At 42.8% G+C, this 25,522-nt stretch overlaps 1 protein-coding gene and 1 non-coding gene across 3 annotated transcripts in view; both read right to left on the bottom strand.

Annotated features, from left to right (window-relative positions):
* Positions 1 to 25,522, bottom strand: part of SNTB1 (syntrophin beta 1) — a 238,824-nt gene that overhangs the window by 42,995 nt on the left and 170,307 nt on the right. The gene's annotated exons all lie outside the window — the stretch shown is intronic.
* On the bottom strand, positions 8,375 to 8,481 carry LOC112859819 (U6 spliceosomal RNA). The gene has a single exon (XR_003223552.2). It is a non-coding gene; the product is annotated as a U6 spliceosomal RNA (small nuclear RNA).

Below are 25,522 nucleotides of genomic sequence, written 5' to 3'. Positions count from 1 at the left end.
GTCACTTTCAGTTCAGGCTACGTGTAATCAAGTTGGACTACTAAGCTGGAAGAACCAGATCCAGCTACCCAAGACTGTGTCTCTTTAAGTTTAGGATGATTTTCTACCCTACGCCCTTCTCTGCCTTTGAAAAGCAGAATGACAACCTTACTGGAGAACCCAACTACAGGAAGGCGGAGCACCACCCCATTTCTGCCCATTGCCTATCTCAATCTAACGAACTCCGCCTCCAAAGAAAGACATGCTGTGACTCTAATTGTTCAGATCTAGAGCTGTCACTGGGTCTTTTTAATAGCAGGCATTGTCACGTTCATCACAAGTAGGTGTCTGTGGTCACTACCCACTCATTGCGTTATCACCGTATCTGCATGGTAGAAACACATACACTGGACTGGTCCTAGAGCAGACTGGCCATTTTGGTCCACACCATTAACACATTTCAATACCCAAGCACCCTAGCTTCAAAACAGGCCAAAGGAGACAAGACACATCACTCTATGTTCTATATTATGCCCCATTTATCTGGGTTTGGCATTAATTAGGGCTTATTGGGTATTTATGTAACTATTAATAAATATGGTGGGGTTTTTTGTTTTTGTTTTCCATGAGTACATCATTCCCTCTCACTCTCGGTTGGGAACCCCAGAAAGGAGAAGGGGTGCATAATAGTTACACTATCCAAGTCCTACTCTGAACTATCTAATACTCAGCATTCTGGGAGAAAACCAGGCCATGAACTTGGGTCCCCAAACTGGATTCTGCTATGTGTCCCCTTGTGTCCATTTTGAATAATTCTGCTTGTTATTTTTCCCTGCCTGCATTAGTTTTTATTGCTAGACAGTTTATTCTCTTTTTCCTCCCAGAGAGGCCCTGGCCCCATGACCATTTACTAGTCTCACCTCTCTCACAACTACCTGGATCCAGACTAGCCTAACCTGTCAATCCCTTATCTCATTAGGGAGTCTATCTTGCCAACCATTCTGTGTAGAGTCAGAAGATTTATTTGTCTCCTTCCTCAGTGCCTTGGCTCAACTGAAAACACCCTAGGTTTCCCCCCAGGACATGCGACTTCTATTGGACACTTCCTAACACCAGCTGTTTGAAGTGGAGACCTGTTGTCTGTATGAAAATAAATTACTTACAGTGCTTCATATGGGTTTGTTCTTTTGAACCTGTAAACATTCCCTTTTGTCTTATTTACTTGTGTGCTCAGCTCAACCTCTTCTGAGAAAAGTCCAAAAGTGAATTTCAACTCCATGCCTTGTCTGAATTATACAATTATAATTGAGTAAGGTTGAAATTGTTTGGGATTTACTCTATCTTTGGGTCTCAAAACCAGTAGTAAGTTAGAAGGAGCACTTAGAAGAGGAAGGTTTAGAGAGAACGTGACATGGTAGATTTTGAGCTTTTTAAATCTGACAGTTTAAAAATCTACATGACAGGAAAGAATGCTCCCTTATTAAGGGAGGCTATGCTGAAGGAGTAAACATGTATTGAGAGCTTACTCTGTGATAAGAAGGACTGTGGATTCCATTGTGTCTCCCCCTCCTCCAAATTCAGGTGATTCAGCCCTAACCTCCACTATCACAGAACGTGACCATTTTGGGAAATATGGTCATTGCAGATGTAGTTAGTTGAGATAAAGTCATACTGGAATACAACAGACCTTAAGCCAATACGGCTGGTGTGCTTATAAAAGGGGAAATTTGGCCACAGGCACACACACACGGGGAGAAAGTGACATGAACATGAAGGCCAAGCTAGGGGTGATGTATTTACAAGCCCCAGAATGCCAAAGATTGCCAGCAAACCACCAGAAGTGAGGAGAGAGGCATAAAGCAGATTCTCCCTCACAGCCCTCAGAAGCAAGGAACTCTGGTGCTGCCTGATTTGTGAGTTTCTAGCATCTGGAACCATGAGACAATACACTGCTGTTGTCTAATCCACCAGTTTGTTGTAGTTTGTTACTGGAGCCTTAGGAAATACTACACGCACCATGCTAGTTTCACCTCCCTTAATCCTTTCGACACTTTGAGGCATTTATTATCATCTCCATTTTACAGAAGAAGAAACTGTGGTTCAGAGAGGCCAGGCACTAGCCAATGTTACATAATGATAGTTATAAAGCCACTTATGTGCCTTCCTGACCTCAAAGCTGTGATATTTTCAGATCACAAAGCTGCTGCTCATAAGAAAGGAAAAGGGGGATGATGTGGGGGCATGAGGGCAAAGGTGGGAGGACAGACGGCTGGGAACTCAGCTGTAATGTCTCCCGTGGACTGAGGTGCACAGTGTCCAGCTACGTGCAACTCTGCAGCTGACTAGGTTGCCCACTGGGCAACTTACTTCTCGCCCTTCTTTCCCACCTCCTGGCACGGGGCCTTCACTCAGGCCAGACATCGGTTCAGGGCAAGCTCCGAGTAATCAAAGCTCTTTATTCCCCAAGTCTCACATCTGATTAAAATAATTCAAGACTAAGTTGTAAATGACTCATAACCCTTAATATGTCTTTCCACTAAGGGATATTTCTATTTATAACGAGTAGCTGGGACAAAATTAGTCTCCTGTGTTACTCTTCATTGCACAATTGAAGGGCTAGTAAGTGAAACAGGGTTTGGTTTCTAAAGGCAGCAAAATATTCCATTACACCGTAAATTTAATTTGCATGTTTTTGTTATTTTAGCAAACTCTATTCTTCGCTGATGGTGCTCACTCCAGCACAAATATCTGACAGTTCTAAGTCCAACTTAATGTGCCGTGCAGTTTTAAATCAACCATGTATCCTGTGTTCAGCAACATATAACAGAGTACAGTAGGCTAAAAATTAGCATCCGGATATCTGTAACTATCAAACTTTCCTGGATATTTGAAACATTAGGAAGTGGTTCCTGACCCTTCCAGCTCATGGCCTAGAAACCCCTAGATTCAAACAAATAATCGTTGCATTAACAATAAAATCTTCTAGACAAGGAGTCACAAATTTGGAGACTACAGAGGACCGGATATAAGAAAACAACAACAACAACAACAACAACAACAACCCATATCCCACTCTTTGGGGAGCTTGTTTTTAGCATTAGCCTATCATTACCAGAAAAGATGGTAGGCATAGCATGGCCAAAAGAAACATTTCAAAAGAACCCATCAGTTTGTATTAAAATTTTTTTTTTAACATTTACTTATTTTTGAGAGAGAGAGCACGAGCAGGGGGTGGAGAAGAGAGAGAAGGAGACACAGAATCTGAAGCAGGCTCCAGGCTCCGATCTGTCAGTACAGAGCTCAGCGCAGGGCTTGAACTCACGGGCCGCGAGATCACAGCCTGAGCCAAAGTAGGACACTTAACCAACTGAGCCACCTGGACGCCCCAAGTTGTATTTTTTAAATATAAATTCTCCCTATTTTTTTTAAAGTTAGTGTATTAGTTTCTTATCACTTCCCTAAGGAATCACCACAAAGCTGGTATTTATTCTCATACAGTCTGGAAATCAGAAGTCCTAAATCAAGGTGTTGGCATGGCTCCTGCCTTCTGGAGGCTCTAGGGGGAGAATCCATTTCCTTGCCTTTTCCAGCTTCTAGAAGCTTCCCTAATTCCTCCGTTCATGGCCCCCCATCACATTGCCTTTCCCCCCTGTGTTTCTGTCAGAGCATCACCTCCTCTTGAGTCTCACCCTCCTCTCTGTCTTAGAAGGACCCATGTGGTTAAACTGCCTCCTCTCCAGATGATCCAGGATAATTTGCCATCTTGAGATTCTTAATTACATCTGCAAGGTCCTTTTTCCCATCCATTTAAGACAACATGTCTATAGGTTCGGAGAATTAGGATATGAACATCGTTGGGAGGCCATTATTCTGCTTACCTCAGTTGGCAATTGATTCAAGTTAGAAAAACATACGGAGTGAAGTGATCCGAAGTTTGGCACTTCTTTAAAAATCTCCAGCATGTCTTTTTCCCCCCCGCCCAACCCTCAAAATGGGTAAACAGACAAAACAAGATGGACAATGATAAAAATTGGGTTATGTGCACCTGGAGGTTCATTGTTGTTTTTCACTATTTCTATGGAAAAAAGTTGAATTCCTCTAATAAAAATTTTAAAAACTAAGCAATGTGGAGACTGAGAAAATACACCTGCCAGCGAGCTAGGCATGGCCCCAGACTGCCAGCCTGCTGTCACATAATGAGCACCTACTTGAGAAATACACAAGGACACAATGCCTGCAAATGGATTCACAGAGCTCGCATGCAGGTTCCACACATGCCTTGTGCTCCTCAAGGGCCCCAACATTCTGCTGATGTGCAAATGTGACCTGAATTAACTGAAGGCTGGGGTATAACAGGGAGTATAAGCTGTTGAGACACACTGGCTAAGAGCAACCTCCATTCCGTCCTCAAAACGTGTGTGTGTGTGTGTGTGTGTGTGTGTGTGTGTTTACTCATCGTTCCCTAGCTGGTGGCTCTCTTGAAGAAATACCATCTTTGTCTCTATAGGAAAGGTGTCTATCAAGAAAAAAAAAAAGTGGGCATCTAGTGCAGGTGATTCAGCGAAGGGTCAAGGAAAGATATAAGCTAGTGATCTCTCTTGGAAAGCTGAAGTTTACTGGAGAAATTCGTATACACTGGGCTTCAAGATTTGGGGGACTCTCAATGTTTCTGAAACACAGCTCTCACAAATGACAAAGGTCTCCATAATAATCCTCTGCCTCTAACATGCTACCTATTTCTTCCCCTTACTTATTCCCCCTAACTTTTGAAAAATCACCCTCTGCAAATTCTGATCTTGTGTGGGATGACTGTCCTGAGGGGCTTATGGTTCCATAGTTTATCTATGTATCCAGGGTATCCACATAATGCCTGGGATATAATGGGTGTTCCATAGACTCTGGATGAACTCTGAATGACTGGAGCCATACCCAGATAAACACTATAAACTGTCACTATCCAGCATTGTTTAAAGAGCCCAGACACCCATGATCTATGTGTCTCTCATGGACTTTCTTCATCCACCCAGGGCTCCAATTCCCTGTTCTTTTCACAAGGAGGGAGCTGTCCAGATTCAGCTTCCAGAAATGGATGAAAGGCTGCTTCTAATCTGTGACACTCACAGATAATTAAATTAGACTCTTCTCAGTCTGGTGGGGAAAGCTATTTTATATTTTCATTAACTCCAAAGGGCCATTTCAATTACAGTCCCTGTTTGGTAAACAAGTTATCTTTGACTTACAGCCTTTACTTCTCTAATGCCTAGGAAATATGCCCTTTAAAGGGATGCTGATGTGCCGCAGAAATTTCATAATTTGGTAAAAAAGTTATCTTTTGAAAGGCAGTTGACATTATCATTAAATCCAAAAGGAGCAAGTTCTTAAAAGAAAAAAAAAGGATCTGCTTCAGCATCTTCCATTTTGTTTTCCCAGGGTGTGTCTGTGGGTTCCTTTGTTGATTTTCTCATTTATTTTTCCTTCAAAGGAGAAAGCCAAGAGTGCTTTGAAGGAGGAAGACTGTTAAAACATAGGGAGTATCTGGCTTCAACACCATGTCAGCATTATCTAAAGTCATGCCCTGGTTCTAACAGCCTGGAGTCTAACAGTCAGACTCCATAACTCTATTTACTTTATGAAAGAAATATCAACATGTTTGCTTTCAGTTGGATTTATCAAATTTTCAAGACTAAACAAACAAAAGCAAAAACGAATTTATTTTGGAGATATCTCAACATTTGTGTGACCAAGGACCAAGTGACAAATTCCAAAATCTACTTATCCTACTTTAGTTTAAATGCCTTCATAACTGCCCCAACTAGGAAGATTCTTTTTTTTTTTTTTTCCTCTGACCTCCTGGAAGCAAAGAGGCAATGTAGTATTAAGAACATAAATCTTGCTGCCAAACAGTTCTGGTCTGCATGTCAGCTCAGCTACTCACAGTGTGATCTTGAATGAGTTACTTATCTTCCCCATGCTTCAATTTCCTCATCTGTAAAATGGGGGTAATAAAAGTCCCTCTCCCGTAAGACCATTAGGAAGATGGAATCAGATAATGTGTATAAATGGCTTACAGTACTGTGCCCAGCAAAGATCAAGTTTTCAAAATGAGGATTTCTCAAAATTTGGTCTGCATGTAACCTGCATCAGAATCAGCTGGGCTGCTAGCTCTAAGACCCAGTTATTCAAAAGTGCTAGGGGTGGCAGCAGGAACCTGCACTTAGAGCAAGGACCCCGAATAAGTCTTACATGTACTATTGCTAGAGAACAACTACAGTGAGTGTTAATTACCATTGCCATGATACCATAATGTATACAACACTTGTTCTCCACTAGTGATTTCTAAAGGCCACTACCCTTGGATTCCCTGCCTCGATATCACTGTGGCACTCGGTAAAAATAGATTCTTAAATCCCAAATCCACTGAATCCCGGTATCTAGAGATTGAGACTACACATCTCTATTTTTGCAACTTCTCTGGAGACTCTGATACACAGCCTCCTTCGGGATTCGCTGGCCCACACAACTCATTCTGACTGGCTCAAAGCCCTTTATTTTTTAACCATTTAGCCAGTGTCTATGATAAATGTTGGTTGTAGAAATCGGCTGACCCGAAGACAGGTGTGTCTGCCCAAGTATACCTCTGAGCTATGAGGGGCTCTGCTCAGGGATTATCTCTCCCCATTTCTTCCTAATGTGACATCCATGAATATGTGCTTCCTGGATAGTTTTTCCAAACTTTAGTCACCCATGTACCATTTTCATGAATTTCGTTGGTTCCACTTGTACTTTTATGGGATTGACTGCTAGCCTCTCATCCGATATCTATTCTTTTTCTTTTAAGTAAGAGGACTCCATAATTATTAGGAGTGACAATGTGTCCAGTTACAAAATTCTATTTCTGAGACCCACATTATCCTTCATGTCATCCCCCGCCCCACCAACCCCCCCCCCCCGCCAACGATCCCAACATAGACATGTCACCTGCCTTCACCCATTAGGCTTATTTACATATTCAACTTGACACTCATTTGGTTGGATGGCATATACAGACATGTCCTGCACTGAACAGGTCTCTTTCAGGTCTGCTGGTGTGCTCTTTGTAGCTGTCCAACAGGAGACAATATAAATGTTATTTCTGAGCTGAAAAGTAACTGTGAAAACAGGGCGACATGTTTTCCCTTCTCTTTCCAGTCTTCTGTTTTCTTCCTCAGATTTCCCTTCTGCCATGCACAATATATTTGTGGCCAACATGCTCCTTTCTGGAGTAAAAGAACCACAAGGAAAATTCCAAAGCCATCTGAATGTTCTACGAAAGCCCAGCAGAACTAAATGAGACATAAGAAGGCAGTGTTTCGAATGTGGTGCCATGTCTAGTGTTGAAATCCTTCCAGGTATGAACATTTTCAGGAGATCTTGGACCTTTTACAAAGGCTTTTACTTATACAAAATTACCTATATACTAATTAAGTAGGACATCTAACTTCAGATATATAAAACGGTAAATAGAGTAGACTATTAAGAACCTAAAAAAAAAAAAAGTGGCTTTCTGAAAAAAATGTTTTTGCCATTTTTTTCCTGTCCTGCTTTCAGAACACATTCATTTGTTCAATAAACATTTATTTAGTGTAACTTGTGTGCTGGGTACTGTGCTCAGTGCCTCGGTGCTATTTAATGGTAGTAAAACCCGGACAAGTCAAGAAAGGAAGAATAAATAAGCAGCAAATATAAAAAAGTAACTCTGGCAAGTCTTATAAAGAAACAAAATAGGTTAATATGATTTAAATATGCTACAAAATGTAACAGAAATTAGGAACAGTTCAATTGCTGTCCTCTGACAGTTCAATGTTCTAGCTCTGTGGAGAATTTTTTTTAATCTAAATTTTGGCTTCCACAATATTAATTATCCATTAGGGTCACTTGCAAAAGTACTAAGCATTTACTTAATGTTTCTAATATAGGGATAAAAAGGTATTTTTAATGTTTATTTATTTTTTTATTTTATTTATCTTTCATGAAATTTATTGTCAAATTGGTTTCCATACAACACCCAGTGCTCATCCCAACAGATGCCCTCCTCAATGCCCATCACCCACCCTCCTCTCCCTCCCACCCCCCATCAACCCTCAGTTTATTCTCAGGTTTTAAGAGTCTCTTATGATTTGGCTCCCTCCCTAACTTTTTTTTTCCTTCCCCTCCCCCATGGTCTTCTGTTAAGTTTCTCAGGATCCACCTAAGAGTGCACACATATGGTATCTGTCTTTCTCTGTATGACTTATTTCACTTAGCACAACACTCTCCAGTTCCATCCACGTTGCTACAAAAGGCCATATTTCATTCTTTCTCATTGCCATGTAGTATTCCATTGTGTATATAAAACACAACTTCTTTATCCATTCATAAAAATATGGAACACTTCACGAATTTGTAGGTCATCCTTGCGCAAGGGCCATGCTAATATTCTCTGTATCGTTCCGATTTCAGTATATGTGCTGCCGAAGTGAGCCTGGGATAAAAAGTTTTAAAGGACTGTATTTACTTGGATTTAATCATCTACAGTCTTTGAGAATATGTACTCAGCAAGCTTGGAGTCTACCAAATATTTTTAAAACTTGGAATCTGCAAAATAATATGGTAATTCTTTTAATGGATGGATGGCTATCCATCCATTCATTCAACTACATAAGAAACGCTTACCCAATTCCTGCCGGGGTCAGGCTTCAGGGACTACAAAATGATTAAGACTTCACTCTTACATCTGAGGGATTCATAATCTCAATCACATAAGAGTAGGTGACTGGAAGTGCTGGAAGAGGAAATGTTCTGGGAGTTCCAAGGAGGGAGACATTGATGCTGCCTCCTAAAAGGAGGGTCGTGATGGAGGAGAGGACATTTGTCCTGGAGTGGCAGCTGGGACTCTCCTAGTCACAGAAGAGGAGGAGGAAGGTACAAGAGGAAAGTAGTGGCACGGGCAAAGCTTAGGAACAGAAATAATACATCCCGAGAATGTTTGCCAGCTCTATGGGGCAAGTGTGTTGGTTGAAGAGGAAAACAGACATCACAGGAAAGAACAGCAGCGATGTGTGGCCACCCTTTAATCCCCATACCGAGGTGTATGAAACCACTAACAGTTTTTTGCAAAACACAACTTCCTGAAACCTACATGCTATGCTTACATCACACCCATGGTCCAGGGTCTCTCCTCTTAAGCCAGGCAGTCATACAGTCATTGGTCCTCAGAAGACTTTTGGTGAGAGTTGTCTCTCCTGTGCCTGGACCGCAAAGACTAGGCCAACAGCTGAACCAGGGAACAAAATAACTCCTTCGATCCTGCACAGTAGACCTGGTCTCATTAGAACTGTTTCTGTATCTCCATTACCTCCTGTTTTAGGTCCCGTGTCCTGGTTGTACTGCACGTGCATCCAGGAACCACCGTAAATGTTTTCCGTAACAAGGTCATGAATTCATGCCCTTTATAGGGTTGTGTCCCATGACTTTATCTGAGCCCTTGATTTTTTTTTTTTTTTTTTTTTTTTTTTTTTTGGCCATGTGGGATGGCTGAAGAAGAAGGCTGGCGGAAGAAAGGTGGGGAAGGCATCCGGCAATCCACAGAATTGGCTGTGATGCTGACAGAGATGCTGGCCCTGTGGCAAGAATCTGATCTACATTATTCTCGCTTCTCTCCCTTCTGATCCCTCACATCCCACTCTCTCTGTGTGCCTTTCTCAACTTGTAGCAGGATCCCTTACTTCTTTCCAAGGCGGAGCTCATGGCGCTAGCTCTACCCCATTAGCTACTTTTCACTAATGCTTTCCATGTTTAGCCAGTGCTTCCCACTCAGGCAACAACCTGGACTTTTGTGTGTCCCCCAAACTTGAAGCTCATTCCCTTTTGCTTTTCTTGGCCTCATAGATAAAGATTGTTTTTTATAGACTGGTCCTAGCACTGACCCTCAAATTAAACCCTCATGCCTAGAGGCGCCTGGGTGGCTTAGTCAGTTAAGCATCAGGTCATGAGCCCTCAATGTGAGGGTTCAAGCCCCGCATTGGGCTCTGTGTTGACAGCTCGGATTCTGTGTATTCCTCTCTTTCTGCCCTTTCCCTGCTTGCGGTCTGTCTCCCTCTCTCAAAAATAAATAAACATTAAAAAAGAATTTTAAACGCTCATGCCCGTCTCAGCATTATTCCTACTGGAATGAGCTGTATGTTTTCATTTAACTCTTCTCCTGTAGCTCCAACTTCGCTCTGTGGTAACACCCACATTTTATTGAATGAGTATTCCAGCACTAGATATAAAGAGTTTTCTTTGTAAGAATTTCTTTGAATTTTAATTTAAACATATGGTACATTATCTCCTTGGTGGATCTGAGTATGTATTTTGCAATTGAGGCTATGGTTTCTTATAACTTCAGTGTGTTTAAGTTGCTTTAATAATAATGATATTTACATTTGTAAGTATTTACCAAACACCAGGCATTACTTTATAAGCATTATCTTATTTAATCCTTAAACAATCCTGTGAGGTATGCAATTCCTATCCTCACTATAGAAGTCAGAGATCTTGAGGGCCACCTAGGTGGCTCAGTCGGTTGAGCATCCGACGTCAGCTCAGGTCATGATCTCACAGTCTGTGAATTCGAGCCCCACATCAGGCTCTGTGCTGACAGCTCGGAGTCTGGAGCCTGCTTTGGATTCTGTGTATCCCTCTCTCTCTGCCCCTCCCCTGCTCATGTTCTGTCTCTCTCTGTGTCAAAAATAAATAAAAAATCATTTAAAAAAAATAAAAAAAAAGTCAGAGATCTTGAGTCCCATACCCAGTTTACACAACTATACTTTAGTGTTTGTTATGCCACAATCCTCTCTTGTTTGTTACTGGTGGACACACAAAGGAAGCTGGATCCCCAACACTTAGAATGCTTGGTATGGTCTAGGAAAGACCAAGTAGTAATATATTATAACAGGAAAATCCCTCCCTGGAAGAAGACCACAGTTAGAGAATAGTTTCCCTCTATGTTCTTCCCCATTGGAAGCAGAGGACCAGGAAGCTCATATTTCTGCTGAGTAATTGCTCAAGACCAGATCACTGGACTCTAGGCCAGCTTCAGGGGCAAGAGGCCTGTGTTTAGAAGGGCCTCATGTTTGGTTTACATGCTTTCTAACGCTGTCTTGAAATTCTTAATAATTTTTGAACGAGGGGCCCCACGGTTTTACTTGGCGGTAGGTTTCAGAAATTGTGTGGCCAGTCCTGATCACTCTGTAAGCTCCATAAACACAGCCACCGTCTGTTTCGTTCACTGTTGTAGCCCTAACACCCAGGACAAGTCTGGCACAGAGCAGGTGCTTTGTGTGTGTTTGTGTATCCAGTAGTCCCCCCTTGTTTGCAGTTTCACTCTCTGTGGCATCAGTTACCTGTGATCAACTGCAGTCCAGAAGTAGCTGGCTCTCCTGAAGTGTTGTCAGAGGTCAAATAATAATAGTCTGACACTAGGTCACAGTGCCCGCGTCATGCCCCTTCATCTCATCACATGGGCATTTTCTCATCTCACGTCACAAGAAGAGGGACATAGTACCAGACAATAAGAGTACAGGACAATATAGTATTTTGAGAGAGAGAGAAATCATATTCACAGAACGTTTGTTCCAGAATATTGTTATAATTGTTCTATTTTATTATTAGTTGTTGTTAATCCCTTACTATGCCTACATTTTTTTATTTTTATTTTTTAATATAATTTATTATCAAGTTAGCTAACATACAGTGTATACAGCGTGCTCTTGCTTTCGGGGTTAGAGTCCTGTGATTCATCGCTTACATACAACACCCAGTGCTCATCCCAACAAGTGCCCTTCTCAATGCCCCAGATATCATGTTTTCACTCACGTGGAACTTGAGAAACTGTGCCTAATTTTTAAATTAAATGTTATCATAGGTATGTGTTTATAGGAAAAAACAGTTTCTATAGGGTTTGGTACTATCTGTAGTTTCAGGCATCTTAGTGGGGGTTGTGGAACAGATCCCCCCATGGAAAAGGGGGGACTACTGTGTGTGTGTGTGCGTGTGTGCGTGTGTGTGTGTGTGTGAGTGTGTTTAATTTAATGAAAGATTGGACTGAAGCAGAAGCCAATGAGTTACTCAAGAGAGTCCACATTTTTGGTAAGAAGTTCATATTGGATTGAAGGTGGGAGAGTCTAGAATGTTTAGGGAACCAGACAAGTCCTCGGCTTTTACCAAGACTATTAGACAGCAGGGCATTGGTCTCAAAGGGAGTGACCTGAGAGCTAGATCCCTGTAGCTGTTGCAGACAGGGTTTGGACTCTACCAAGTGGTTGAAACTGCCCTCACCACCATGAGTCACATACTTGTACTCATATTGCTTATTTGTACCCGTGTGTGTGTGTTCACCACACAGTGAATCACTTGTCTGTCTGTTTGCTTTCTGTCCCACTTCTTGCTCTTCTCTGCTGTGATGGTTAGTTTTATGTGTCAACACAGCAAGGTTATGCTATCCATCTACTCAATTAAACACTCATCAACGTGCTGCTGTGAAAGTATTTGTAGAAGTGGTTTAGGTCTATAATCAGTACTGTCCTCTGAGATGCCTCTGATGCTCAGCACATCGCAACCCATCTTCCTCCCGCCCCTCCACGTGGACCAACCTTACTCTCGCCAACACACCCAAAACCACGAAGCACACCCTGAGGGCTCCAGTATGCCCTGCTTTCCTTCCTGGGAAACCCCACACTACACCCACTAGGCCTAGCCTGCGAGTGTTCCCCATGATGGGAAAAAAGGAGATTATCCTTGACAATCTGGGTGGGCCCCATCCAATCAGTTGAAAGGCCTTATCAGCAAGACTGAAGTTTCTCAGAGGAAGAAGAGGTCCACCCGTGGAGTGCAGCTTCAGGTCCAGCCTGCAACTCTCTCAGTGGTCCAGCCTGTCCTTCTCAGTGGTCTGTCTTATTGGTTTCAGATTTGCCAGCCCCCACAATCACATAAGTCAGTTCCTTGAACTAAATCAATCTCTCTCTCTACCCCCACCCCCACCCTCCAGCCGCCGGCTTCAGGAATAAACAGCTGTTCTCTGTGATACTCCTTCCAAAATCATCTGGAAAAATAGTATCTACCTTGAACATAATAAAATCAGTTTACTATATATCACTCAGGGTCAAGCAATACCTGGTAGTTCAGAGAGGACTGAATATATAGAGCTGGTAACAAAGTCTTTGGAATAGCTGGACAGCCAAAGTGGGAATGAGGAACCAACCCTGGGGCATCAGTGGTTGGAAGCTCTTCTGGTTGTACAGCTGACGGGACCAAGAGAGGGTAGTGATGACAGCAGAGCTCAGGAGTGGGGAGCTTCTGAGGACCAGAACAGGAAGCAGAACCGTGGTAGGTCAATAATCTTGGCCAATGGAAGAAGGGACTGGCAAGTAGGAGCTAGAACCAGACGAGGAACAGCTACTCCGGGAGACGGTTATCCAAAGAAGAAATACCTTGGCTATTCCATGTTCCCGCCCTCCAATTTCTACTTATGCCTCACATTGTTCTAATTTAAGTAGATAACAGTATCTACAGGAAAACTGAGAATCAAATGAAGTATCATATGAAAAGGAGGAAGCTTGGTTAGCACTACATAGAGTATTAATAGGAGTACATGTGGTGAAGTGCACACTGTTATTAACAGTGTACTCATTTTTTCTCTCTATCCATATTAAGACCTGAGGATCAAAGACATACATGCTATTCTAGATAGACTTTCCAGAGAGGTGTAGCAACTCTGGGACCTCCTTGCTCTCCGCCAGGAAGGAATGTCTAAGAATAACGCTGGATCCTCTGCTGGCCCTGCAGGGCTCATCAGCTATGAAATGATATCACTGCCATAGCAGCATATCCTTAACCAAGTCTGATCCCTGCTACCCCTGTGCTAATCATGTGTTTCAACTGCACACGACAGCACTTCCGATTCCCTGGAATGGGTTGTCTGTGAGGCATTCTACTTCCTTACAGGAAGCATCTGCAGAGGAGAGTATCACACAGAAGGTACACCATAAACAGCCCGACACTCAACATCATGGAGTCTGAAACACACTTCTGTCTAGGATTTTCCTGGGTCTCTGGATCATCAGTAAGTTTTGAAAATTAGCCAGTCCAAACTCAAGAACATCCTTCTTGTCTTTTCATCATTCGCTTCCCACAGTTTATTCCTTACAGCATCTTCTTATGTGCTTTTCATTTGCCAAACGCAGTTGGATTTAGTCCATTGCATCTCCACCTTAGAGAATCGGTGACCTTTTTCATTATACTCACTTTTCCCCTCTATCCATCTTAAGCCCTGAGGATCAAAGGCATACATGCTATTCTAGATAGATTTGCCAGAGAGGCATAGCAACTCCGGGACCTCCTTGCTCTCTGCCAGGAAGGAATGTCTAAGAATAACTCTGGCTTTATACTCACAATGTGGGGAGTGTACGGTTTTGGGGAGAAAACACATTAACCATGACAACACGAAGGGCTGTAGATGTCTTGCAGCTGGTATCAACAACTGCTCTGTTTTAGGAGTCTGTAAATACACTCATCCTGACCTCTTTTGCCTCCTCATACAAGCCTCGCCTCCAACGAATTCTGGAGTCCTCTCCAGCCTCATCCCCCTGAGTGTCCTACACAGTCCTGTCTGCACTCTTTTCTCTCCCACCCCCACAGGAACTCAGTTCTCTTTACGTCTGCATGGCGTGCAAAGAGGTGTGACTTAGGTTAAGGGAAGTGGTTTCCTTAATAAGTAAACATGTGGTCTCAGTGGCTGCAAAGATCCATTCTCATTAAATTAAAATTGAAAAAGGGATCATCCTCTTGACGACGACGACGATGACAATGATGGTGATACAAGTAAAAAAAAAAAATACCCATAGACCACTTGAGTTTAGTTTTACTATTTTCTCGTTAAGAGAATATTATGGAACAATCTCTTCCTACTGCTTCTATTACAACAGTCACTAATTATCTACAGTTGACCCCATTCATAAGAAAAAACTAAGTCCCCTATAACACAGATTTTTTTTTTAAGTGAGAAAAAAAGGCTGAAAGCTTTGCTAGAAGGCTACTCAGACAAAAAATAGAAACTGTCCTATGTCAGACTAAGAAGCTAAGCAATTTTGAAAAATCCATTCACATTGGAATAGGACATCCCAACTGAATGAGGTGCCATGTATTCATTCATGGGACAGATGTCTCTGAGCACATGCTCTATGCCAAGCACCGTGTTAGGAACTGGGCACGTCGTGACAAGCAGAACCAGACAGCATTCCCCAGAGGGAGCTTATAGACTGGAAGGGGGGATAGATGCTACACAAACCATCAAACGAACAATAAATATACAATTATAAATGGTGATAAATGCTGCCACTAAGAGGCTTACATAGAAGTTCTACTAAGTCAAGTCCACTTTTTCCTACTCTGGAAGCTTTGCTATTCTCCTGTTTTGTTTTGTTTTTAATTTTTACTTCAATAGTTGACACGCAATGTTGTATTAGTTTTACATTTACGAAGCTTTCCTATTCTTAATTCTGAAATTCCCTTTGCACTGACTGCCATTAGAGGCAAGTGTTAACATGGTCAATGAATTTGATGGGCACACCTGGAATAAAAGGTGCACGGATGTTGCCAGCTTTCTGGATGTATTTTTGCAAACAGCAGATCCCTACAAATATGATCCTTCACCCACACCCTGTTCCCATGACTTTTTTGGGGGAGGGGATGTTTATACAGCTGTTAAAAAGAAAAAAGTGGGGGGGGGGAGAAACAGCTTTTGGGACTCACTCAAACAAAACAAAACAAAACAAAAAACAAAACAAAACAGAGAATCCAACCAAAACAGATAACTCCTATCCTGCTTTGATTTTCTACTTTCTCAGGCTTTAAAAAATCAGTTCAGAGAGTTTTCATTCACAGGGTGGATAGTGACTGACGAGACCGATGAGGTTCAGCAAAGTTCTGTTGTGGCCCCAGGAATGACATTCAAATGATTTAACAACCACACAGCCACCCATCGAAGCGGGAGCCATGGGAAGCAAGCTGTCGGTCCCAAGCAGTGTGCACCAGCCTAGGACCGGGCCTGGGAGGCAGCCTCGCCCTCTCCCATGGCACTTTTTTGGCCCTCCATCACGTTCCAGCACCCTTAGGTCTCACAACTGATTGCAGTATAACAAGGTCTTCCAGCCAATCAAACGTTTATTGAGCACATCCTGTGTCACTAAGCCCCAGGAAGTGGGTAGGTAAGAAGACACAAGCCATCCTTGTCTTCATGGAACTTGAGTCAGTGGTCAAACAAATGATTGCAAATTGTGATCATGAACAAAGCAGATGATGATATAAAAGAACAGAGTGAGGGAATGACTTCATTTTTTTTTAACATTTATTTATCTTTGAGACACAGAGAGAGACAGAGCACAAGCAGGAGATGGGCAGAGAGAGAAGGAGACACAGAATCCGAAGCAGGCTCCAGGCTCCGAGCTATCAGCACCAAGCCCAACGCGGAGCTTGAACTCACAAACCGTGAGATCATGACCTGAGCCGAAGTCAGACGCTCAATGGAATGAGCCACACAGGCGCCCCCGGAATGACTTCATTTAAATAAACTCATTCTCACAAGGACTGTTAGGACTTAAAGGGTAAGTCTTGTATGAGGTATTTGCATCTTAAGAAGGGACAAACCACTAAGCCAAAGAAGTGAGTCGTTAATGATGGGATTTCAGCCATAAAATGGCATAATGAGAAAATTATTTGGAGAGATGGCACATTGGACAGGGGTTTTTCCTAATCCCATAAATCGCCTCATCTGGGAAACCATCCGGGGAGCCTATTTTTAAAGCTGGCCGAAATTCACAAATACAAAAAAGTCCTTGTCTAGAAGGGGGGAAATACTGAACTGTTGTTCCAGAGGTTCCCTCTTAGGATAGGATCAAGCAGGAAGGAAGGAAGTTCTTTCAATGTTAATTGTACTCAATTCTGTATTGTTTGAGTTTTTAATGAGCCTTTATTACTTTTTTCTAATGTTTATTTATTTTTGAGAGAGAGACAGAGCATGAGTGGGGGAGGGGAAGAGAGAGAAGGAGACAGTCTTTTTTTAAATTAAATTTTTATTGTTTATTTTTGAGAAAGAGAGAGAGAGACAGAGTGCGAGTGGGGGAGGTGCAGAGAGAGAGGGAGACACAGAATCTAAAGCAGGCTCCAGGCTCAGCTGTCAGCACAGAGCCAGACGTGGGGTTTCAACTCACAAACCATGGCCTGAGCCGAAGTCAGACGCTTAACCAGCTGAGCCACCCAGGTGTCCCAAGGAGACACAGAATCTGAAGCAAGCTCCACACTCTGAGCTGTCAGCACAGACCCCAACACAGGGGTTGAATTTACCTGATCTCACGAACTGCGAGATCATGACCTGAGTTGAGTTGGATGTTTGACTTAGCCACCCAGGCGCCCCTGATCACCATTTTGACTGGTAAGCTCTTAATGAGGATGTAAATGATCAGCTAATTATGCAAAGCAAGAGTTTGGGAGCGCCACCAAGAAGGAAGCAGAGGCAGTTAATTTGCTCATGTCCACAGACTGGAAATGGTCCACTATCATCGTGCCGTATGTGTAGCCAGAGGACACAGGGATGATCCCATCCTGCAGTCTCAAAGGCCTACGATCTGCAGAGGACTGAAGTCCTAAAAACGGCTGTGGTTCTGCTTATTTACATATGGTTCAAACTAAACTCAAGACTTCACTTCAAAACAGAATATATATAGTATGCTGAAGTAAAAAGAGTCTCTTGGTAGATTTCCCAACTGTAAAATTCTTCATTAATTCCTCAAAGCTAAACCTTTCTCTCTTTAGGAGAGCACTACTTTGCCGGTGCTTATAACTGCCCGCTGGGTAAGCTGTCTGCACACAGCCTAAAACCACCAGCTTGTACCATGTGCCTCTCTACTTCTCATGGCCTTATGTCATCCTTCCAGGGGAAAGTCTCCCTGATTCTCCAGGCTTATCTGGCCATTCTTCTCATTGGCTTTCTCAAACCCCAGGTTAATTCTCCATTCTCACCTTTTCATGTTTGCTCATAACAGAACCCCCATCTGTAATGCTCTCCTCCAATTTTTGCTGCACCAAGCTTTTACCCACCCCATCATGTCCGTGCACCTCCTCTAAAATATCCCTGCCTGCTTGTCATTAGCTGCAGAATCACTTGGTATGCATTTACTCTCTGCCAAGGACCCAACTGGGTACAGTGGATACAACAGTGAAGACAAAGCAGGTCCCTACCTCCAGGAGCTTAGTGTCCAGTGAGGGAGATAAGAATAAAAAAGGGAAGTTGACAGGGGCACCTGGGTGGCTCAGTCAGTTAAGTATCCGACTGCGGCTCAGGTCACGATCTCGAGGTTCGAGCCCTGCATCAGGCTCTGTGCTGACAGCTCAGAGCCTGGAGCCTGCTTTGGATTGTGTCTCCCTCTCTCTCTGCCCCTTCCTCACTCACGCTCTCTCTCTCTCTCTCAAAAATAAATAAACGTTAAAAAAAAATTTTTAAAAAGGGAAGTCGACAAATAATTCAAATTGTGATAGGTACTATATTAGTTTCCTATGGCTACTGTAACAGGTTACCACAACTTGGTGGCTTAAAACAACAGAAATCCATTTTCTTACAGCTCTGGAGGCTACAAGTCTGAAACTAGTGAGATTGGCCAAAGTCAAGGTGCCCACAGATCTCTACTCCTTCCAGAGGCTCTAGAGGAGAATTTTTTTCTTTGCCTTTCTAGGCAAAGCTGTATCCACAGCTGTATTTGTTGTTGTCGTTGTTGTTTTTGCATTCCTTGGCTCAAGGGTCCCCTTCCTCCAACTTCAAAGCCAGAGAACACAGCATCTTCTCTCCCTGAATGTTTTCCCCTGCTTCTGTGTGAGCTTTCTCTCTGCCTCCCTCTTATAAAGGTAAGAGGGATTGTGATTATACGGAGGGCCCACCAGAATAATCTAGGACTACCTCACAGCATGATCCTTAATCGCTTATTCTGTGATTACAGATTCAAAGACCCCTTTTTTCATAGAAGATAATGTTCACAGGTTCCAGGGCTTAAGACCTGGCTCTACCTGGAGGCCATTACTGAGGTTATCACAGAGCCACTGCAGAAAACAAGCAGGATGGGAAGACAGGGCACTGCCTCTAAGTGAGGTCACCAGGGAAGGTGAATGCCATGAGGGAACTTTAAGTCAAGAATTAAAGAATGAGAACAAGTCTTGGTCTTTGATTTTTCATCAGTGTCCATCTCAAAATATAAATGTTCATTTAAAAAGTTAATCAGAATTCTATGTAAATAATTTATAATAATGGTGAGCCGCAGAACTGTGTCATTTCCATCTCAGGAGAATCTAGCTTATTACCCCTTGAAATGGTCAGGTGAACCAAATGACAATATGTGCATATGCAGATTTGTTTTTTGTATGCTTCTGAAGCTAATTGCTGGTTGATGCTTTTGCTAAAAACCCTGATTCTCTATTTATGTATGCCTCACTTCAAAACAAGTTTGAAGAATTAAATAACAATTCTGACAATGATAAAAGCCTTGATAAGGATATAGACCATTGGTCAATTCACTAAACATTCAGAGTAGCCATTCAACTGTCAGGAAAATCCACTTCTATTCATTTGTTCCAAATTATTGGATATTAGCCAATTGAGCCTTGAAATCTATAATTTAAAGAATTGTTAAGGGTTTGTGGTTATTTTGCAAATGTCAAAGATGTGTTTTACTAGTAAAAAATAGAAGATTGGTAAGAACTGTTGTTTCTTTTCTTTTTTAATAATAGATGCTTCTCTTTAAATATTAAATGCTTTGGGGCACCTGGGTGGCGCAGTCGGTTAAGCATCCGGCTTCAGCCAGGTCACGATCTCACGGTCCGTGAGTTCGAGCCCCGCGTCGGGCTCTGGGCTGATGGCTCGGAGCCTGGAGCCTGTTTCGGATTCTGTGTCTCCCTCTCTCTCTGCCCCTCCCCTGTTCATGCTCTGTCTCTCTCTGTCCCAAAAATAAATAAAAACGTTAAATATTAAATGCTTTTCTTGTCTTAGCAAAAGTAATAGCTATTGAAGAAGATGTTTGGAGTGCTGATAATGTTCTCTTTCTTGATCTAGATTCAAGTTACATGACCATGTTCACTTTGTTAAAATTCATCAAGCTGTACTGATAACATACGTACATATGCATGTATGATATTTATTAAAAATTAAAAGATAGCAATTCACTTATTGCTGGAAAAATCAGAAAATGCAGTAAAGCAACAAGAAGTACATAAAAACCACCATCATTTCCTGAAAATTCTAGTTGGAACATTTCAATTCACACATTCTTTATCCATCCATTTATCTGTCTCTATGTGACAGACTGAAGATGGCCACGAACCCAACACTAGATGGAATCTCTTTCCTTTCTCCAGGCTGGCCCTGCGACGAGTTTTGACTACCAGCGTGCAGCAGACATGACGCTTTAGAACTTTGAAGGTTGGGTTTTAGAGGTTCGCCACTTCTGCTTTTGTATACTTGGAACACGCCCTCCTGGGATCCTGCAAGCAGTCCAAATCATACGGAGACGGCACACAGAGAACCAGCGTGCTCCAGTTGACAATCCCAGCTGAGGTGCCGGCGGACAACCAGGACCGACTCCCTGCAGTATGTGTGCGCCATCTTGAATGGGGTAACTCAGTCAAGTCCCCAGATGACTGCTGCCCCAGCTGATAGCACATGGGGCACAAGTACTTTCTAGCTAAATCCAGTCAGCACACAGAATGGTGGAGATAATAGAATGGCTGTTTTAAACCACTACCCCAATTAAAAATCATTCAACAGGTATAGAAATTACTGAGCAATAAATAGCTGAAATTCTCTACTTGTACCTTGTTCTTTTTACAAATTTATCATTTAATTTACCTACAAACTGTCTTGGTCAGCATGGTGTATTATCACTACAGTTTTGGGCTGGCCATGAGATGGGAGAAAACTGGGCTGGGCGCCAGGAAGTGGGATGGACCATCGCTACTAGCTTGTGGAGTGAAGGAAGCAGAAGTAAAAGCCACAGAGCAGGGCCATCCTGGGAAATCTGACTGGAGAGGAAGACAGAATGTGAGCCCAACACAGCCATGCCCAGTCTGGTTCAGCCTGAGAATGGGGAATTGGTAAACTGAAGCTGGAAGGAAAAGTAAACAGTTCAGGTACAGGGTAAAACATGCCTCCACGTCCCCACACTCATGCGAGGGAAAGAGCTTGGTGTCCAAGGGACACAGACAAAGGAGGAGGGGCATAGCAGTTAGGCTGGGTGGGGTCTCCCAGTACTGCACTCTCACTTGGGGAATGATCTGAAATCTTGGTGAAGAATGGGGCCAGCTCCTGCTATCATCATTAGAGTGGTCTCAGGTGGGAGGGGGTAGCCAGCATGGAGGGGGTGCATTACATACCCAATGGTGAACTTAAATGTTAGAATTTAGATTTCACTAGTCAAATGAGGATGAAAATATCTGATATTCTAAGACATCTTGCTTGGATGAGACAATCTTAAATAACCTTAAAAAAAAAAAAAAAAAAACCAACCCGTGTCAATTATAAGTGTGTTACCAACAATACCTCACAGACATCCTTAGGTCATGCTGAGGATGACGCCATCTCCAACCTCACCACAGTCCTCATGTTAAAAAGCAAAGACCCCTCATTCTAAAGCCCTTTACAAAACAAAAAGTACAAAGTAATGTGTATCACAAACAACTTTATCCATTTCCTATGTCTCCCCCCCATCCACAACTCTTATTGTGACCCCTGCCTGGGGTGGCAGTGGGTGGTCAGGATCATCAGCTATGCACATAACTGGTTAAGAAATCACAGTGTTGTTATGTTTTGAAGCTGCCACAGCAAAACAGCCTCCTCAAAATGAACTGCTTTGGTCACATGTTAATGGCACAGAGAAGCTCTGCCTAATCATTTGATCTGTCTACAAGATGTGCCTGCCAGCCTACACGTGTTTTCCACTTGGTTCAATCATCCCAGGCTTGGCAGTACGAGCCCTCAGACAGTCACAAGCATATGGCTGTCTCGAGTAATAAAGGTGATAGCCAGATAGGGCTCCCAGAATCTGGGGACGACTTTCTTTCCACTGGGTCTTTAGGCTTGAGGCACAAAAAGACTTCATTAAATTCCACTTAGTGTGCTTTCACCAAAAGCAGTAGAGCAGATTTTTTGGTTGGTTGTTCATTTTGTCTGTTTTAGGAAGAAGCGTCCTAAAGCAGAGGCTTTTGTGTTTTTTAATCTGCGACTCACAGTAATGAAGACCTTTTAAACCACAAGCCGGTTCGCTCATAGGCGTGCATGTGTGTGTGAAAATGGAAATGATCGTTTTCACAAAACAGTATTTCTACTGATGGTGAATTTGATATGTGAGTCTGACCAGACTCTGGTGACAGTTGCTTGATCCAAACAGTCTAGGTGTTGCCATGAAAGTATTTTTTTAAATGTGATTAACCATTAAATCAGTACACTTTGAGTAACGGAGATTAGCCTCCATAATGTGGGTGGGGCTAACTCAATCAGCTGAAGACCTAAAAAAAAAAGATGAGGTCCCACAAAGAGGAAAGATTCTGTCTTTAGGTTGCCTTTGGACTCAAGAATGCAGCTATAACTCAGGCTGTTGAGCTTCCGACTTTGGCTCAGGTCATGATCTCACGGTTCGTGAGCTGGAGCCCCACGTCAGGCTCTGTGCTGACAGCTCGGACCCTGGAGCCTGCTTCAGATTCTGTGTCTCCCTCTCCCTGCCCCTCCTCCACTCGTGCTCTATCTCTTTCTCAAAAATAAATAAACATGAAAAATAATAATAATAAGGGGCGCCTGGATGGCTCAGTAGGTTGAGCGTCCGACTTTGGCTCAAGTCATGATCTCGCGGTTTGTGAGTTCAAGTCCCGTGTCAGGCTCTGTGCTGATCACTCAGAGCCTGGAGCCTGCTTCGGATTCTGTGTTTCACTCTCTCTCTGCCCCTCCCCTGCTCAGGCTCTGTCTCTCTCTGTCTCAAAAATAAATAAAACACTTAAAAAAATAAAATAATAATAATAATAAAAAAAGAATGCAGCTGTAAAATCCTGCCAGCTTGCCAGCCTGCCATGAAGATTTTGGTCTCTCTCATTCTCCCTCTCTCTCTCTCTCTCTCTCTCTCTCTCTCTGTATGTGTGCGTATGTGTATATATATCCTATTAATTGTTTCTCTGGAGAATCGTCATACACTATGTAAAACACATGATATTTTTTATTTATTTATTTTTTAATGTTTATTTTTGAGAGAGAGGGCACGAAAAGGGGAGGGGCAGAGAGAGAGGGGAACAGAGGGTCCGAAATAGGCTCTACGCTGACAACAGCGAGCTTCATGCGGGACTTGAACTCATGAACCAAACTCAGGGGCTCAACCGACTGAGCCACCCAGGCACCCCAAACACATGATATTTTCTATTTCATTCTAATTAATTGAAAGAAAAATGTTGTTTGCAATCCACCGTAATAAGTTATAGCTTTTAAAAACCAGCTTTATTATCATGTGATTTACATACCACAACCTTTACCCATTTGATGTGTATAATTCAACGATTCTCATTGTATGTATAGCCTTGTGCAGCCATCACCTTAATCTAATTTTAGAATATTTCTATTATCCTCAAAAGAAGCCTTAGCATAGTCATTCTCTAGTTATCACTTGTTTTCTGAAAACACTGTTCTAAAGCAGTGTTTCTTGAAGTGTGATTCAAAACCAGCACCATTAGAGTTGTCTGTGAACTTGTTAAAAATGTAAATTCTTGGAGCCTCAACCCAGACCTCCTGAATCAGAAACCTCGGGGTAGAGCCCAGCCATGTAGGTGGTGATTCAAGAAACATTCCGGGTGATTCTAGCACGTGGGAAAGTTTAAGAACCACTGTCTTCTAGAACATGACCTGAGAGGAGGAGGCTTTGTGCCCATGTGCTCTGTGCTCCCAGATGACAAGGGGCATCTGCTGAGCGCCATGTTGCCCTGAGGTCCTATGGGATTCAAGTTTCATTCAGAAATCACCTTGACATGTTTAGACCTAAGATTCAGTTTGGTGATTAATTCACTAATCCCTTGGAGGAAGGGCTTGTCCTAACAGAATTAGGAAATGGTTGCTTGAAGTTCCTATTTCCCCGGTGGCGGGTTTTGACCATGGATGCTGAAGAAGAGGTGTTCCCACCCTTCTCCACAGGGACTAAGAGCATCGTCAGGCTAGGGTTTGGGGGGAAAGGAATCCTGCTCCTCCTGGAGGTTCTGTATCCAACAGTCTGCAAGGGGCAGGTTGCTTTGGTCCAGACACTCTGCAAAAAAGGAAAAATGACGCATATGGGCCTGAATAAAGAGGGGAGTAGAAGATGAGGATGCAGAGGCCTCATGGAACCCAAAGACCATGAGGAAAGCTGAGCAAAGACCAAAGACCATGAGGAAAATTTCCCCTTCTGAAAAGGGGAAAACCAGCAGATGTGCTCTCCCATCTTTGCATTTATCTGACTTTGCATATGGCGTCCCTTGCTTTCTCAAGGCTCATGGAGGAGCTCTCAGTACTGAGTCTCCATCACCTGTCAGTTAGCCTTCCACAGCTACGTGGCCCACTCTCCAGTCTTTCCAAATGTCAACTCTTCTTTTCTCATGTGGTCATGTCATAGGCCACTGATTAGCCTACAGATCATAAGCTTACAGCTTTTGTGTCTTACATTCATACACTCTACAATTCCACAAACAGAGGCATCAGATCTGAAGACTGAACAACAGTAACTATTTCGGGGTAAGACATATAGAAATCAGGATTCAAAGGCAGGCACTTGTTTCCAGTAAGGTGTGCTTCTTTATTCAAGCCATCACTATTCCAGAGACTATGAATACACATACTATGCATGCCATAAGTTGTTCTTCAAGGAGTGAAAGTGCTTGAAACCTCACAAGGAGTGACATCTTGAATCCCAAAGATGAGGTCCATACTGCATTGTCATCTCTACTTTCCCATTAACAAGGATGCAATCTTGGATTGGTACAGAATACTCCTGAACCAACATTCCTCATATTTGAGAAGTATAGAGTGGGCGATGTATAAAATTCCTTCCACCTCTATATTTACTAGACTCATCGGTGTTGACTCAGCAGTTCCTTGTCTCTAAACCTTGGCGGAGCAGCAAGAGGTTGAGTCCTCTGCACTGGACAAATGCACACGGCCTCCATCTGCTTTCAGGAGTCAGTGTGCTCCCCACCCTTCATAACTTGCTCTGGAAGGAGATTTCACTCACTCCATCTTCCACGAAGAAGTACTTGCAGGAAGTAGACAAACTTGCAGGAAGTAGGCACAAGACTAATAGATGGGAATATGTAGTTCCCAGCGACCCTTCCGATGTCTGATTATGCTTCTTCAGAACTTTCACTTCAGATAAGAGTAATGTACGTTCACAAGACAATCTGTGACATGTAACCTTGGCTAGTGCTTGTTGTGTGTTCAACTCCTTTTCTA

This window comes from Puma concolor, chromosome F2 (genome assembly GCF_028749965.1).
Source record: "Puma concolor isolate L17-30 chromosome F2, mPumCon1.1.hap2, whole genome shotgun sequence".
Taxonomy (NCBI): domain Eukaryota; kingdom Metazoa; phylum Chordata; class Mammalia; order Carnivora; family Felidae; genus Puma; species Puma concolor.
Note: the sequence above shows the minus strand (reverse complement) of the source record. Positions and strands in the feature narration are given on the sequence as shown.